The 15,485-nt window shown below is 41.2% G+C and overlaps 2 pseudogenes; one reads left to right on the forward strand and one right to left on the reverse strand.

Annotated features, from left to right (window-relative positions):
* Positions 1 to 544: 544 nt before the first annotated feature.
* On the forward strand, positions 545 to 3,233 carry LOC110214842 (adenosine 3'-phospho 5'-phosphosulfate transporter 1-like; annotated as a pseudogene).
* A 9,619-nt stretch (positions 3,234 to 12,852) lies between these two features.
* Positions 12,853 to 13,274, reverse strand: LOC110214912 (ubiquitin-like FUBI-ribosomal protein eS30 fusion protein pseudogene; annotated as a pseudogene).
* Between the last annotated feature and the right edge of the window lie 2,211 nt (positions 13,275 to 15,485).

Genomic DNA, 15,485 nt, shown 5'->3' on the forward strand with positions numbered 1-15,485 from the left:
AGTTTTTAAATGTGATATTATCTATGTTTTGTGATATTTTTATTTGTTTTATTAAGTATTTTCCAATTGCATTTTTTGAGGGAGGCAGTTGGGGTTAAGTGACTTGCCCGGGGTCTAGTAAGTATGTGAGGTGGGATTTGAATTCAGGCCCTCCTGATTCTAGGGCTGGTGCTCTATACGCACTACCTACCTAGCTGTCCCCCAATTATGTTTTAGTCTGGTTTGAGCCACACTCCTGGGGCTTCATGTTTGACATCTCTGCTATAGGTTGTAAGAATAGGTTTGATTTCTGCTGGCAGCTCAGAACTGGAGATGATGATGATGAGGAGGAGGTGGCTGTCAGGGAGGGACTAGGGGTCCTCAGATCCTCTCTCTATATTCCCTAGTCCCCAGCTCCTCTTGCACTCCTCTGCCATCTTGGTGGTGTTGACCACTTTCCCCACCTTGGAGATGGAAGAATAAGTTTCCTGAGGCTAACCTAGAGCCCTGGGCCCATTTCTACATCTTCAGATTCCTGGGGAACGCTGCTGGATATGCCGGCTTCATGGTGCCTGGTTACCAGGTGAGGGCCTTTGCTACCCTAGGGTTTGGCAATGAGCTCAAGCCTTCAGTTGAACCCCTCACCAGGTTTTCATTCAGAACTGAGAGAAACTACCCTATTTGGCTGACCCTTGAGCTGCCCTCCTGTACTGAGGGGCTTCGGGCATCATATCTGACCTGGTGGGCACTACAGGGAGGAATAATGAATGACGTGAAACTCTGGTGCTATAGATACAATGCCTGGAGTGCATTTCCCTGACTGACTCTCAGGTCCCAGTGCTGACGAATGGATTTAGCACTGACAGCGACTGGCCCATGACGTATGTTCCCTGGACAGCCCCTGTATGGAGCACCTGTGACTCTGATAGTGCTTTGCCAGTCTTTCTAACAGCCTCAGTGGCTGGTTCCAGAAGGAGGCTCTTGAGTTTGTTAGCTTCCTCACACAGGTGCTGACCAAGGTTTCCGGGGGACCCCCATGATACTGATGAGCAACCTGAGTTCTCGTCTGAAGCTCTGAGTCCTGAGAATGACTGACTTTGACCTCATTTGTTTTTGGGTAAAAAAGTTGCTTGGGCCACTGGGCCCAAGCCCCAGGTTTCCCCAGCCTCGGGCCTCGTCTTGCTTGTTGGCTATATCACTTTTGATAACTTTACCTTCAAATGGCAAGATGTCCCATTTGTCTGCAAGATGTCTTCAGTGCATAGGATATTTGGAAACAATCTTTTTTCTTACCTCTTCACAGTATGGAAGTAAGGAGATTTATGGAGTATCACCAAGAGTTTGCTGTCCATGCTCTGCTGCGATCAATCTCTTCAGCCTTTGGCAGGCTCTCCATTTTCTACACCAATGGGCAGTTTGGTGCTGCCACTTTTACTGTCATCATGACACTGTGCCAAGCCTTTGCCATCTTTTTCTCTCATCTTCTTTATGGATACCCGGTCCCTGTGGTAGAAGGCTTAGGTGTGGCTGTTGGCTTCACTGGCCTCTTCTGGTTCATGTATGCTGAAGGACTCCTGAAGCAGTCAGGGAAGAAAGTGCTTTCAAATAAGGTTCCAACACAGATGTGGCATTTAAAAAGTTTCCAAGAGATATTGTTTCTGGGTAATTTAGTCATTTTGTTAATAAGGCCAACATGTTTACTAATAAAAAGATGGTCATTTGGCTATTTCTTTTTAACCAAAGACCCCTCATGGAGATGGACTCACAGCTTACATGCCCTTGGAAGAGCAGGTGTTCCTGAGGGTGGCAATCAACTCTGATTGGTAAACAATTAATGAGGGAATGAATATTATAATGAGAGACTGGGCTATATTCCAATAAGGGTCTCAGGGTACAGGACTTGGATCATCAAAGTCTTGGTCAGAAAGACTTGTCAATGTCCATATTACCTGTCTGACAAAAGAGAGCATCCACATTTTCCCAGACCTATCTGAGCAAACACATTAAGTAGGAATGCACTTATTAGCCCAAACTTAGAATTTCTTTTACTGGGTTTGATTAGATCTCAAACATCCTGGCTGAGTATATTTTTTTAGAAAGCTTTCCCAACATGGTTGATTTTTGGATGAGGAAGTAGAAAATGGGAAAAACCTTGGTTCTGATTCAATAATTAGTTATTAATACAAGAGAGAAATAATCATTTCTCACACAGAATAAGGTTTGAGTTAGTAGAGAGCAGTCAGAGTTTGGATTAGACAGGAAATAACACTAGCTCAATGCCTCTTTCTCTCACCCTTTTGGGGTTTTCCCCTTTTCTATGGCTAGAAATCAGATAGTGTTTTTTTTTTTAATTCAGTGCCAGCTCCTGCAAATGCTGGGACCTGGGGGTAACCTCCACCATTGTCTTAAAATTATGAATCCTGATTTTCTCTTATTAACTCTCCGCCCTCCATCTTCCCTCAAGCCCTAGCTCTGTGCTCACCGTTAGGCAAATTGGTATTACTTTTGCTGACAACTTTTTAGCGTTTCTCTCCTTACCTACGATAGTGATACTACTATTGCTTATACTAACCTTCACTAGTTCTCCCGGTGGCGAGTGGAGTATTTTCACTCGTTTCCCCACTAGAACCACTTCTGTTCATTCTCATCTACCAGCTCTGTCTCTAATCATCCTCTGAAGAGTCTTTAGAATTATATTCCTTTCCTGGTAAGAAAGCATGTGCTCTAAGTTGCTGCTGCTGTTCCAGGGGGTGGAGGAGAGGACAGTGAAAGGTAGCCTCTCCCAAACCCAAGTTATAGGCTGTCTTCATTGAACTAAGCCCAAGTTTTGGCATTTTAAAAATGCAACTTTTGACTTTTTATTTTATTTAATTAAAAATTATTCAAGGGAGAAAAGGAGTAGATGTTTATCTGCATTGGGCAGTTAGGTGGCACAGTGGATAGAGTGCTGATTCTGGAGTCAGGAAGACACATTTTCTGAGTTCAAAGCCCACCTCAGACACTGACTAGCTGTGTGACCCTGGGCAAGTCACTTTACCTGGTTTGCCTCAGTCTCCTCCTCCGTACAAGGAGCTGGCAAAGAAAATAGCTAACCACTACATTTTCTTTGCCAAGAAAACCCCAAATGGGGCCATGAAGAGTTGGAAATGACTGAAAAATGACTGAACAAAACCTGCATTAGTAGAAGTAGTTTCCTCAATGGGGGTCCAAAAAAAAATCAACTTTTGTGTTCCTTGTCTCTTCCCTTAGCGTGACTGAATACAAGAATTAAAATATTTTTATTTAATTCTTATTGATGTCTTTTGTTCTTACATCACATTTATTTCTGAATATATACCTTCCCCTGCTATCCTTTGTAACAATGATTAAAGAAAATTAAAAGCAATTTAGTAAAACTAATCAATATTTTGATTGTGTCTGACAGCACAGGCAATTAATAAAAGAGATTGAATAGAGCTGGATACTCTGATTTTCCAATCCTGTTTCACTACATCCTTAATAGGGAATGAATCAGCTAGGATATCCTCAATTTTTATTTGACAGTCTGTAACATTACAAATAGCCTCAGGACCTCCACAAACATCTCATGGCATCTGGTTTTATTTAATATAATACTTATAAACATCAAGGCATATTTTCGTGAGACCCAATGACTAATAGTCAAGGTTTTTCTGAAGTTTTCTGTGTATCCTTATGCCTCCAAAACACAGATTCACTATTCCATACCATAGCTTAAATCCAGATATATGCTTTGAGAATAGCAAATTGTTCAGCTTGTACAGAAGCTGGTCCAGAAGGATTTGGGGCAGAACCTTGCTATTAGCAAAAAGAAGTGAGATACAAGTAGCCCTACTTTATATTGTAGGGCTATATTTGTATTTCTCCATTAGACTCATGTGCTATGGTACCCTAAAGACCTATCCTTGATTTCTTATGGCCCTTGGCTCTTTATGTGATGTTTTCCACCCATGTCTAAGCAGACACTGTTGAGTCAGTAGCTAGTGACTGTCAGAATTTTACCTTGTGATTTTCTTTACTAATATTAGCCTAGCAGTGGCTGGGGAGAGGAGGTATTTAGCAAAAAAGAACTTAACTATTGCTTCTCTCTGACTCTCACCTTTGTATGGGCCAAGCGCTGCCTTCAGGTCTGGCTTTCTAGTTACTGCCCTTGATTCCACCCTGAGTGTGTGTGTGTGTGTGTGTGTGTGTGTGTGTGTGTGAGTTCACTTGAAGCTGTCTTCTAAACAGTGAATAAGGAGGCTGATTCCCCCTCACTTATCCAAATGAGATATGGGCTCAGTGTGAGACAGACACACATGTGTCTGATGATAAAGCATTTATTAAGTGTTTACTATGTACCAGGTACTGTGCTAAATGCTGGAAATACAAGTCCTTGTCTTCAAAGAGCTTACATTCTTTTTAATTTTTAAAAATTTTTTAAATTATATTTTATTTTTTCCCTAGTTACATGTAAAGACAAATTTTAACATTCATTTAAAAAATTTTGAGTTCCAAGTTTTTTCTCTCTCTTTCCCCTCCTCCCCTAAGACAGTAAGCAATTTGTTATAGGTTATGCATGTTCAATCATGCAGACTATATTAACATATTAGTCATCTTGTGAAAGAAGACACTCCCAAGGCGGTAGGGGGGGAACATGAAAAAATACAGAAAGTGAAAAATAGTATGCTTCAATCTGCATTCAGATTCTCTGAGTTCTTTCTCTGGAGGTGGATAGCATTTATTATTATTATTATTATTTATTATGGAATTGTCTTGAATCATTGTATTGCCCAAAATAGCTTAAGTGATTCACAGTTGATCATGGTGCTCTATTGCTGTTATTGTGTACAATAATCTCCTGGTTCTGCCCACTTCACTTTGCATCACTTCTTGTAAGTCTTTCCAGGTTTTTCTGAATTCTGCCTAAGAGCTTGCATTCTAATGGTAAAGATAGGATATAAAGTTGTGCTGGAAGGCAGGGAGGTATGTGTGTGTGTGTGTGTGTGTGTGTGTGTGTGTGTGTGTGTGTGTAATCTGTGGCACCATAGTAAGGAGATAGTATGGAACTGATGTGGAGAGCTGGGTGCTTGAAAGATGAGAGCTCACCCATCAGAGCAACAATATCCAGGGGGCAGAGTCCAAGTTTCAGGAGAAGATAATGGCCCTAGAGCAGAAGGCATGGTTGAGATAGCTGGGAAGAGGAGTCAGAATGAAGAAAGGAAAGGGGCGATATTCCCACTCTGCATTGACTCCATTGTTCAGCTACAACCTTTTCTTGCTGTCTCACCCCTAGTTGGGGCACTGGTAGCCAACTCAAGGTGCCAGTCTCCCATCCTTTCTCATTCTCCCATCTTTTGTCTCTTCTTCCTAATGTTTACTTCTTGCTTCCCCCAGAATTTCAGCACACCTCCCCCCCCCCCCTTGAGGGGATTAGGAAGGGAGGAGGACATGGTCATAGCCTCAAGTCCTTGGATAAGAATGCATTGAGAATTTCTGTCCTGTCTTGCAGGCTTCCATCCTAGCTGAATTAGTCTGATAGAATCTTAAAATGTGGAAGCAGAAGAGACCTCAGTCCAAGATTCACTTTTTACAGATGAGAAAAATGAAATCAAGATAGGTGAAATAACATGGTTAAGTTTACACAATCTGGGATTCAAACTGAGGTCCTCTTACTGGAAATCCAACAATTCCATTGATTGTACCATGCTCCAGGATGACAGTCTCCAGAAATACATTATGTCCAGAAGCAGAGACTGTCCAGATTATGCCTTTTGTATAGAAAGAGCTTCTTTCTAGTGTTAAATCCTCAGAGACAACATTGCTGAGGCATACGTACCTCAAACCCCATGGTATTCTCTACTTTGGGTTGCCTGCTCCCTTGTTCCCTATGGCCACCTGCTCTCCCACTTGGATTTAGCTCTGTCTAAGCTCCCCATAGAAAGGGACCCAGGGGACTCAATGACCTTTGAGGATACTTCCAATTCTGAGATGCTACTTTCACCTTATACTTGGTTTCATTGTTCTACCATGTCTAAAACAAGTACACTACACTTCTCTAGGTTTCTTGTGGATTTTTACTGTTAGTAACTACAGGGAAAAAAGACAGGGGTTAGAAACAATCAGAAGGAATAATTAAAAAGTTTCAAGAAATCTTTATAAGATCTTTAAAGAAATCTTTGTAAGATTAACCTTATGTAAGAGTCAACCCTAGTCTTCATTAAAATATGTATGTTATTAGGCCTAATTGTTCTTAGCTCCTTTCTCCCTTTCCTTGTCCTGGAAGTCAGTTTCAGTTCTACCTCAAATTCTCTCTCTCTCTCTCTCTCTCTCCTTTCTCTGTTTCTCTTTCTCCTCTTCACTTTCCCCTTTTTCTGTCTCTCTCCTCCCCACCTTGGGGCTCAGTCAATTCAATCAAAAAAACCTTAAGAGCCTAATGTGTAAAAAGAGCTGTTTTAGTTGCCAAGGATGAGAAGTTGACATAGTCACTGTCCTCAAGGAGTATATAGTCTACAGTCTACTTGGGGATACAACATAAAGACGAATAAATATGCTACATAGTAGACTGTGATAAGAGCAAAAGAGAGATCCAAAGTACACCAGCAAAATTTAAGGTAAGAGAATGTTTTCAGCTAAGGAGTATCACGGAGGAGATAGTAGCTTGGTTGGGCCATAAAGGAAGAGAAGGTGTCAATAAGTGGATAGCATGACTTGTGTACACAGGGCAGTATTAAAAACAGGAAATAATACAGTTTCCAGCCAAGCATTTTGTAAGCACCTGCTATGTATAAAGCACTGTTTTAGGAGTTGGAGATAGATACAATGATAAAATGAAAAATACTCTCTGCCCTCAAAAAGCTTACAGTCTTTTGGGGAGATACATGTTAAGATATACATACACATGTGCATATATACATATGTACACACACATATATGTACAGGATATTTCAAAAGCCTTTGTGGAGTTTAGTAGCTTAAAATTGCACTAAGAATTTTGAAACAGCATGTATATTGTTTATGTGCATGTGTGCATGTACACATATAACACATATGTGTGTATACACATGTATATTTATATGTCTATGCACACATAGACATATAACATTTGTGGAGTAGAGAAGGTCCCCTAACAACTGAGAAAAGCTTTGCATATGAAGTATGTGAGTTGAGAACCTTAAAAGAAGCTTGAGGTCCTAGCTTGAATACAGAGTGCATAAAGAGGAATGATGTGAAATAAGGATGGAAAAGTAGATTGGAGCCAGATTGTGGCTTAGAGGAATTTTTATTTTATCTTAGAGGCAAAAAGGAGACACTGAAAGTTTTTGGCAAAGGAGTCTCACTCATGATCAAACCTGTGTGTTGGGAAGATTATTTGGCCAGCTATGTGAAGGAAGGAAGATTGGTGAGAGGGAAGATTCATCAGTGAGTTCCAAGCTGATAAACCTAGAGTGTTCCCTCCCTAAACCCTATGTTTTCTACATTGATCTTTCTGGATCTTCTATTCCTCCCTTTCCCCTGTCCTCCTGACCCATTTCCTGCCTCTAGAGTGGCCAGGTGGAGCTCACAGAGCCTCAAGGAATCCCAGATAAAATTCCTGAGAATTTCTATGTTTCACTTCTTCAGTTATTGCCTCAGACTTGTGGTAGTTGGCCTCTTGCCTCTCCATTTGTAGAGAGTAGTAACAGAAGCACCCTGGCAACCCTATGGCAAGTAGATATGAGTATTTGTTGGTGGATAATGAAAACGTTTTACATGCAAAGAGCAGAGAAGAGAGGCTCATTTGAGAGGTGGAAGGGACCTTAGAGGTTTCACATAGTCCAACCATCTCATTTTACAGATGAAGAACCTTAAGTCTAAAGAGATTAATTGTCCCAAGGTAATGTGCGATAGAGTCAGGATTAGAACCCAAGCTCCTGACTTTCCAAATCCATCACTCTTTACCTTGCCCCCACCCATGACATAGAAAATATTTGAGAGACATAGTTTCTGAGTAATTAATCATTTTATTAATTATTCTAGAGGATAATTAATAAAAGGGATCAGTGATACTCTTGAATGCCAAATACTCCTCATGGAATCAACTCAAGCTTATATGCCCTTGGAAAGGTGGGTGTTGCTGAGGGTGGCAGTCTACTCTGACTGGTTAACAATTAATGAAAGAATGAATATTAAAATGAGAGGGGACCCATTCTAATCAGGGGATGACTGATCAGTATACTATACTACCCTTAGCCTCGGGCGATCTGGACAAAGGATCTACCCCACCCAGCCAAGCCCCAGTGGAACATAATGGGCTTCCCCACTAGGGTAGGGTCTGAACAAGACCTAGGAGAAAGTTAATCCGATCTCATTATCTATCATGTCCTTCAGATGCTGGCTTGGCCTAGTAGAGAAGGAAGATATAGGAAGGAACAATCCTTGGATCTCCCCAATAATTGGTTATTTAATAATCATTTCTCTCACCACTGTGCCTCCCAATGTAATCAACCTTGTCAAACAGAGGAAGGAAATAATTGCATTCAGATGGTACAGCAAAATTATGCATAGAAGAGGGAGATGCATCATGATGTCTGATGTGGTATGAGATGTGTGTGCTTCAATCACATTCAGGCTTATTTTGTGAGTCTTACATATGCCCTTTTGGGTACAAAACTTAACTTTAAAAAAAAGTTTTATTGATATTTATTGTCTTAAAATCTTCAGTTCCCTAATATACCTACTTGTAACAGAGACTCAGAAACAATTGCAGAGCAATTCAGGGCCCACCCAGAACAACAGCAGATTGACTGGAGCCATTCCTGAAGCTGAGAACAGAAACGGCATTTTCTTACCATTTTCCTGGTCTTTGCTTCACTCTGACCCTCTTGCTTTCTTGGCAGAAAGATGATCCTGTATTCCCAATCTCTGTGTGTGTGTGTGTGTGTGTGTGTGTGTGTGTGTGTGTGTTACTTTGTGGTAGTTTTTGTTTTAAAAAGAACCAGATTTCTCTAGTGTAAAGTGGTTAACCATTGCATTACTGTATTGAAACTCTGTCCTTGAGATTTAATTGGCTCTGCAGACATAGTTTATTGGATGCCTGGAAACAAGAGTCAGAATCTGAGGAGCTGGGGCATATGACCCTAGATCAGCAGTATGAGTCATACTGGGAAGCTGGGCTCCACTGAATCCGTGGGAATTAAAATCCTTTCCCTTGCTAGGCTGTGTAAACCTTTTAGTTAACTGTTGAATGGATTACTAATGCCTATTTTTGAGGGCTTCATTTTATTATGGATGTGGACCTAAATGAGCAGGGGACTCACCTGAGTCATCACTTGTGGTAAAGCACACCAGAGAGGGAGATTTTACAATTGCTGGGACCTTTTCAGCATGAGGGTCTGAGGGGCTTGGGTAAAAGGGAGTGAGAATATGCTAACCACTGAGGAATGAGTACCAAGTTGGTTCAAGTTTGTCCTTTGAACCCTGACTTTATGAAAGGGGATATTGTAGTGAACTGTGAAGGGGTATGGCACAGGCAGGGCAGTCTAGGAACCTGGTCAGGAGGCGTGCTGGACAGCTTAGCTGGGGACACTAGAAAGGTAGAAACTGAAAGCTTCCAAGGGAGGCTCACCTTCCTCATGCAGGAGCTGGCACACTTCAGTTTGTGTTGCCATTTCCCAGTCAATAAGCATTTACTTTGTTTTCATATCTGTTTCTGCAAAAAAGGTTAAAGTACTTTTCTTTTTTTAAAGAAAAAGATTCTTATTGATTGTTGTTATGTTGTCTAGATTTTCCCCATATCTCTCTTCCTTTCCACACTGGAGAGACACCTGTTAAGGCAAAGAATTGTTTTTTTAAATAAAGAGGAAGAAGAAAAAAAAATCAACTAAGCTAATAAATATGTTTTAAAAACAGACAATATCTGCAATATTCCATACCAGTGGACCTCCACTTTGCAAAAGAGTAGATGAAGATATCTTCTCCTATCTCTTCTTTTGGGGGTGAGTTAGGAGAGCAATATTTTTCAAGAATTTCCAAAATGACATCTGATTCCTTTATTTTAATAAAATAACAACTCCTGGCACTACTACCTCACAATCCTAGTAAACAGAAGTGGGAATGCATCTGTGGTCTTAAAGGGGAAGAGGGAGAAGGGAGGGGGGGAGCTCCAGCCCCTCACTTCTTGACTATTTTGTATCCAGGCAACCAATCAGCTTTATAGTCAATCAGTCAGTCTGATAGACTGATGGACATACTTGAACCAACTTGGTACTCATTCCTCAGTGGTTAGCATATTCTCATTCCCTTTTACCCAGGCCCTCAGGCCCTCATGCTGAAAAGGTCCCAGTAATTGTAAAATCTCCCTCTCTGGTGTGCTTTACCACTAGTTACTAAGACTTATTAAGTGCCTACTATGTGCAGGTGCTATGCTAAGTACTAAGTGTGCCATATTATAGTATTATCATAGCAGCCTTGCAAATAGATTTTTTGAGATAGCATGGCTTTTAGACTCTCCTTCCCTTTCCTCCTGCCCCCAAAGGAAAATATTTTTGTTTTCTCCAGGATTTCATAACCCCTACCACACATGTAGCTATCCCAGGCCTTGCACATAGTAAAAGTGCTAAATAAATATTTGTTCAATTGAATTCTATAGGATTTTGGTACCACCTGGGGGCAACAAAACATTTTGGCAGCTATTTAGTGGCAGGACTGGGAGTAGAACTAGGGCCTTTTTGGCCTAAACAAGTGTTCTTTCCTATATACTCTGCTCCTTTGGGCACACAATGGTGTAAATAGATAAACACTGTTTGTCTGTTGGGTGTGGTTTGATATAATAACTTTCTAAACCACTGACAAACTCTAGACAACATGACCACATTATCATTACTATATGTTAAGACTGGTCCTCTTTATCTTGCTCAAGCTGAAAGTGTAGGGGCTGCTCACAGGACCCATCACACTACTCTCAGCATAGACCACTTGCAGCTCAGAGTCCCAAGCTCAAGAAGAAAGCCACCATCCTCAGCCTCCCCAGGAGCTGTGACTGTAGTGTGTGCCACCATACCTGGCCCATATTATTTTTTCCCTGTAACAGGGGCACCTGAGGACTGGATCTTACGCAGCCTTCTGGTAACTCAGGGGTCTTTTCATCTTTTCCGTGAACTCTAAGATGGAAGATTCTGTGAGCAAGTGTCTGTATAGGCAAACTCCAACTCATGATAGCATCTCTTATCTGTCTTGGAGATGTGGATCAAGGACGGGTAGTCCCAAGTGACTAGTTTGGGCACAACTAGGACCTGTGAAGGGTTATTGGATGTCTAAGCATATAGATTAGTTCTTAGGACTGTCATCTTCATGGGAGTGTCCTAGCCTAGGTCTGTATTCATCAGACAAACCTACCAGTTCCAGACTGTTGATGGCATTTATGTTTGTGTCAGTTTGAAGTGTTGATAAGACTGTTTTCAACTGAGACCAAGAATTGGTCAAAAAATAAAAAAAGTGAGAGTCAGGGAGGTCTTTAAGGTACAGTATAATACCTACTGTGATATATATTTTATGTCAGCAAGCATCACTAAACTGGAAAATTTGGTGTCATTTGGTATGGGTGATCTGTAATTTTAGAATACAGTGTGATAGAATAGAATGAACGTCAATTTATAAGTCAAAAGCTCCATGTTCAAATGCTGGTCCTGCCACTCACCACCTTGGATGAGTCATTTCCCCTTTTAATATGTCAGTTTCCTCATTACTAAAATAAGGACTGTTGAGGCTCTCTAAGGCCCCTTCCAACACTATAACCTGATGATTCTTTTTTACTCAAAAGCTATTCCATCAGTCTTGTCTAATTTCCTTCAGATCCAGAACCTTGGATCCCTTCTTATGGACAACGAAACTACAGTGCTCCAGGTACTCTGCGCATCTTAGCATTGTGTTGGTTGAACTCCATCAGCAGATTTCTCTAGCTCTGAAGTCAAAGCACCTGGGTTCAAATATGACCTCTGACATTTACTACCTGTGTGACATTGGGAAGGCCACTTCTCTGGACCTCAAGGTTTCCTTTTCTGTAAAATGAGAGCTTGGACTAGGGGGACTGTCAGGTGCCTTCCGACTCTAGGTCTATGATGCCAAGGTATAGTAATTATGTGTGAACCAGATACAGAAACTGCTCGGAAAACTCCCTTGAAGTTGGTTAAGGGTGGATTTGAGTAGGGACATTTACGGTGGAGAATGAATGAATAAAAAAAGTATTTATTAAGAAACTCCTATGAACCACACACTGTACTAAGAGCTGGGGTTAAAAAATACAAAGGAGAGGCCTTCTCTGCCCTCAACAAGTTTACATTTCAATAGAGACAGATAATACATATAAGGGACCGGTGCCTAGGAAAGGGTATCTTCTTTCATTACAGAATAAAACTTGACACTCACCTTTCTCTGGAGGTGATCATTCTGGATCTGCTATCAATGATGCAAGGCTACCTATGACTTCTTAAACAGTTTTGTCATTGTAATTTATGACCTTAAATCTATTTAATATTTTAATTATCTCACCAAGCACATAGTTGTCAGATAAGGTAATTCGTAGGTGAACAAAGGCTACGGGGAAAAATTGGTGATTGGAAAGGTGAAGGGGATGGTGGTAAAGTGAGAATGTGGGCAGATTTAAAAGTATGTTTGAGCAGAAAATGGATGCTATGACATGACACTAAGCAGAACCCGTGAAGTGGGGGCAACTCAAGTGGAGTACAGGAGAAATGTCTTCAAAGACATGCTGATATAAACTTCAAAGAACAGTGGCCTTGTCTTATTATTATCGAATTTGCATTGGATTTGGGGTCAGAGGTCCTGTGTTTTTTTTTTTGTTTTTTTTTTTAGAGTCATAGTGGCTTTGTTGGGGACAGACAGAAAGTACCAGGGGTTTAGGAGTTGGCATTGGGGCCCTTCTTCTTTCCAAAGGTGGGCACTACATTGACAAAGCGTCAGTTGTACTGCATCCTCCTCTTAGCATGCCCAGTCTTCTTCTTCTTCTTCTCCTGCTTGGCCACCTTGGGAGTCTGACCCCTCACTTTTCCAGCTCAGGCCAAAGAGCCGTGGACTTTACCTCCTAGCATCCAAGCAGTCACTTCCATAGTGGCCAGAGGCTCCACCCTGCACTGCCCCAAGAGGGCTTCATCCTCCAGTGGGGAGCCACCTAGAAGCAGGACCTGGTCCTTGGGAGCGATGTCCTCCAGGGATGCCACGTGGCCCTTGATCTGGGTGATGGTCTCCTGCCCGGTCACCTCGAGGGTGTGCAGAGCCTGCATGCGGAGAAACAGCTGCATGGTGGTGACTCGGTCCCGCTAGTCCTGCTGTCAACACGGCGAAGATGGAGACCAGAAAGCCAGGGGTCCTGTGTTCCAACTTTGCTCCTCACTGCCTAAACGACCCCAGTCAAGGTCCATTCATGGATAATTTTCACATATAAGATTATGTACGGTAAGTTCATTAGCATTAAATACTCTTTGTCATATAATGAAAAATAAATATCTTTTTTGGTTCAGGAAAGGCTTGCTGGGGGAAGAATTCAACACGGGAGAGGGGACGTTCTTGGCCTAGGGTAGAGCTTGAACAAATGTAAGGAGGAAGATAAGTGGAGGACATGTTTGAAAGTACAAAGGGCAAGTAGAATGATTTGATTGGAGGGTAGAGTGCATAGAGGGTAGTAATCTGAGAGAACGCTGCCAATATTAGCTGGTACTAGACTGTGGAGGACTTTAGATGCCAGGAATTTGAATCTTACCTAGTAGGCAATAGTGCAGACCTGCACAACTTGGCAGTAGGTAGGAGCCAAAATTAAAATAGGCTAAACTTCTTCAGGGCCACAGATAGGTTTTTAGCAGCTCACTTTCCAAGTAAAGGTATAATTAATGATTCAGCTATTTTGCAAATAAACCATATTAAAAAAAGGAAATTTCAATTCATATCAATTAATTATACTTATTACTTAAGATTTTTATTTATCATGAAATCACATTAATGTTAAAAAAATTACTTTGCTAAGTGGTACAAGTTTTAATACATTTTTCAGGTTTTCTTACTTTTAGATTTGGTTAATGGAACATATTGAACTTCTTGTCAGCAGTCAGTTTATCATCAGTTAGTCTTTGCTGCACAGTTGTATGGGACAACCTTACATTCTCAAAAACACCTTGGGACATAATCCAGAAGCTGCAATCAGCAAATTCTTCTTTATGAAGTCACCATCAGCAAAAGACTTCACAGCAACGGCAATTTCTTTAGAAACCTGAAAACTAACCTTAGTAGCCGCCTCATTTTCTGAGTTTATTTTCTTGAAAAACCATTGTTCCCCACTGAGATTCTTCAACAATTTAGACACTTTAATTTGTTTTTCATTGGTGTCCAATTTGTTTAAGTCAGGGTGTTTTGGTTCAAAATGGCAACAAAGATTGTATTCCTTTGGAACGGCTATTACTTCTTGGCAAATAAGGGACCGTATTTTGTCTCTCTCTTGTAAGTAAACAAATATTTATTTGTACACTCCGGATTAAACACTTTACATCCCAATTTGATCTTCTGTTTCTTTTTATCACCCACTTTACAAAGTCACCCTAAAAACTTTAATGTTAGAACCAAAAAAATGTCCATAGCAACTGCTCACATACAAAGAAATACTGAACTGAGTGTCTGACCTTGGAGAGAGCACCTGACACTCAACGAAACTTGGAGGGTGGCCACGCAGCGAGTGAGGGGAAGAAGCCCTTGAGTTGTTGCCACTCATCAAATAGTAGGTATCAGCTGTGCTGGCGCGTGGCTACATTCACTTTGTCGCTCGCTGTTCAATGCCAGTAACAACTGAAAACACAGCAAAATGATACGACTCTTGCTCCTCTCAGACCAGAGACTGACTAATGATGGTTGATTGCCACAGGTCATGAGACAAACAGGAGTGTGTGGTGGCAACCCACCTGCTAAGTTACATGGTGGCACAATAGTGACTAGTGGAAGGCAGGTTAGGTGGGGCACTGACAAAGCACTTGTTAGATCTTTACTCTTTTTTACATCCTCTACATTTTTCTCAGGCTGCCCCAAATCCTTTGGTGGTCCATATGTTGTGCAGGCCCGCAATAGGGAGTTGACGTAGACTTCTGAGCAAAGGAGAAACATGGCTAAATCGCTGCATGATAATTTGTGCTACTGGGTGCTAGTATATTTATTCTTCTGGGTTGGATTCAGACACTTTCAATATCACAAATGAGCTCTTTGAGCTATGTAGAGTGATTTCCCTCCACTTAGCTGCATATAAGGTGCTAAAATACTGTTGTTTGTTTTCATTAAGACAAAGGGGACAGAGGTTGGCATCCAAAACCACGTGGGCACAGTTCAGTCTGAGGTGGAAGGTACAGAATAGAGGATGGGATAAATATACTACTTTCTGGGTGCTTGAGGGAAAGAACAAAAGCAATGTAAAGATCCACACATCCATGGTTGTATGGAATCATGATTCATATTTATATAGTGCTTTAAGTTTACAA

The sequence above is a fragment of the Phascolarctos cinereus genome, unplaced genomic scaffold (genome assembly GCF_003287225.1).
Source record: "Phascolarctos cinereus isolate Bilbo 61053 unplaced genomic scaffold, phaCin_HiC Scaffold_726;HRSCAF=1367, whole genome shotgun sequence".
In the NCBI taxonomy this organism is placed as follows: domain Eukaryota; kingdom Metazoa; phylum Chordata; class Mammalia; order Diprotodontia; family Phascolarctidae; genus Phascolarctos; species Phascolarctos cinereus.